Here is a 2,895-nt window from a genome sequence, read left to right on the forward strand (position 1 = left end):
ATTCCCTGTTAGGGCTTTTTGTCTTCCCAAGTAACCGTTACGCATGGTGCAGCCCTGCTTTCCCAGAGATGGCTGAACAACTGCCTGCTGATGGGAAGTGGTGAATGAATTCCTTGGTTTGCTCTGCTTGTGTGTGAGGCTTTGGCTTTACTTATTAAACCGCCTTTATCTCAACCCATGTGTTTTCTCACTTTTACTCTTCTGATTGTCTCACCCATCCCACCGGGGGTGCGAGCAAGCGGCTGTGTGGGGCTGAATTGCTGGCTGGGGTTAAACACAACTACTTCAACGCCAACTGAATTTTAACATTTAGTTTTAACCTTGTACTTCAGTTTCCTGAGGTAGGATTGTTCACACAGTTTGAGGGATGGATATTTTTTTCTTTTTGTATCTCTGACTAACACAGTTGAAGATGCCCTGGAGCATCCCTGACATTTAAAAGGAGCTTGTGATATGACTCTGGAGATCTGCGCCCCTTTAGACCAACACTGGGGCTTGATACTGGATTCCCTAGGTCATCTCAGCTGGCACTAAACATCTGTGTTTAAACAACCACATAGACTCTAATCTGTCTGAAAGTTGGTAATCTTAGATATGGAAATGTCTACAGAAATAAGATGGAACTGCGACTACCAGATGAGACAAGATACCAAACTTTGAGACGGTCAGGGCTCAACTGAGCTGTGTCTAGGGAGAGGTGTGGTTTCACCTGAGATGTCCTAGGAAACCCAAGACATCCACATGAGGCTAACAGATAGGGTTACCCTTCTTTTTAGGAAGGCCCAGGTCTTAGCTTCTCTGTCCTGAGGGTGGTGTAGTTGTCCTGGACTCCCTGAAGGATCTCAGATGGCACTGTGAGCCTTTGTGAGGGCAGCTCAGCTGAGGTCTAGGTCTCCACTGAATACTCCATATAGAGCCCTATAGAACCTAAAATTAAGTACGGAACAGAACCTAGTTCTGAATGTGAGTGAAAAAAAAAATACCAAACCAACTTATCTCTGGAAATCGACTGATTTGCTATGAGTTTAAGAAATTGATTCTTAAAATGATAACAATATTAATTATTTGATTTTGATTATTGATTATTTCAACATGACTGCATGCACCATCACAAACCTGATACAATACTACACACATACTTTTTTACCATACACTTTAAGGCATTTTGTTTTCACGCTCACTTATTTTTTGCTGTTTTATTCTTCCTGCAAATCATTGATAAAAAAGACTGGTTCCCAAAGAGGTATACACATGTATGCAGCTGAGGTATAGTCAGACTTCTCCTGGCATTAGTTAGGCATTTATTCAGAATCGTATATATTGCCCCAAGGGAATAAAATATATATATATATATATATAATGTGGTAAAAACCAGTTGTTAAATGAAGTTTGCAGTTCTACTGTGGTTTGTAGTCCAACCTCTCCAGTAAATGCTTGAGCCTCTTCCAGCTGCTTGCTGCAGGACAAATGCCCAAGTCTTTTCCATGTTAAAGGTAAAATTAGTTTAAATTTTACTGGTTGCCTGCAGAGGTGAGGCACTGAGCAATTGCAGATGCCATTAGCTTCAGAACAGGGCCTCGTACAAAATTGTCTGAGGGATCCCAGATGATTGTAAAGTGCTTAGATGCCGTCATTGGCATAGTAAAGGCTAGCACAAGGAACTGAACTTTACTCGTTTCTAATTTGGTCAATATTTCATTTAACCACTTCTCAGATACCTGACAGGTGAATTAACTCATCTACTGCTACACGGTTACATACTACAGTGATGAGCACAGTACAAACAGGTGGGTGGTCTGGAAGAGGAGAGATCTACTGGAATGACCTTTCTTGGTACTGAGGGTTTCTGGTGAAGTGAGGAATGATCTCAACCTCTACTAAAGAAAAAGAGGGCAAGTGGGGAAAGACTTTGACTTTTCTGGGTACAGAGAAGGGAAGGTAGGGTAGGGACGGGGGAAATGAATGTACATCTCTGTGGGCTCTGACCAGACTTTGGCAATGATTCCAGATTTTGTCATGTTTCTGTGGATTGGCAGTCTTTCCAGGAAAATGGCATGCAACAGATGAAAGGCATCCTGAAGTCGCTCAGAGATGATGCCCAGCAGAGCCACAGACCACTCAAGCAGCAAACAGCATGACTTAAAGTGTGGGAACAAGAAGGTATCACAAACAAAACAGCCTTGCCTTTCCCCGGACCACTTTTCTACCGAAACCGCTAATTCTTGGTGAGTTTACTAGCCCTCTAGAAATGAGGGCAGGTAATTGCAGCGTTACTCGCAGGATTCAAGATCAAGTTTACCGCATTAAACTCAGAAGAAAAGCCAGTTATGATGGCTCAGCTCACTGGAGATACTGTAATAGATAATGAAAGTATACTTTTAAAAAAGAAGCAAAGGAAGAAAGAAAAAATCAGGTTTTTTGGATAAGCAGTTCTAGAAGTCCAGGTCCTCCTCCTCAATCTCATCAGAGCCTTCATTCTTTTTAGAAGCCTGAACTTCATCAGTATGCTCAACCTCCTTTGGGTCTGCACCTTCAGCATCTGCCTGGTCCTCATCTCCCAGGGGATCAGTACATGAAGATGCTTTGTCCTCTTCTTCCTCCTCGCTGTCAGGATACATCAGTGAGGGTTTGCTGCTCCCATCGCTTTGAACACCTCCATTGGAATGGTTGCTCGTGGGGTTATTGTCATCTTTGCATTCATCTTCATCTTCAGACCCCTTCTGGGATTGCTGGGACAAGTTTCCTATAGAAGAATAACAAGAAAAGATGGCTTCTTTGTTTGGACCCTCTAGCCTTTTGCTTTTTCTTTTGCCTGCGGCCTTTGAAGCGCTCTCAGAAACCTTGTTGTTGCTTTTGTCTTCATCTTCGTCATTTGCCTTGTCAGGGTCATCACTG

Source organism: Athene noctua, chromosome 1 (genome assembly GCF_965140245.1).
Source record: "Athene noctua chromosome 1, bAthNoc1.hap1.1, whole genome shotgun sequence".
Taxonomy (NCBI): domain Eukaryota; kingdom Metazoa; phylum Chordata; class Aves; order Strigiformes; family Strigidae; genus Athene; species Athene noctua.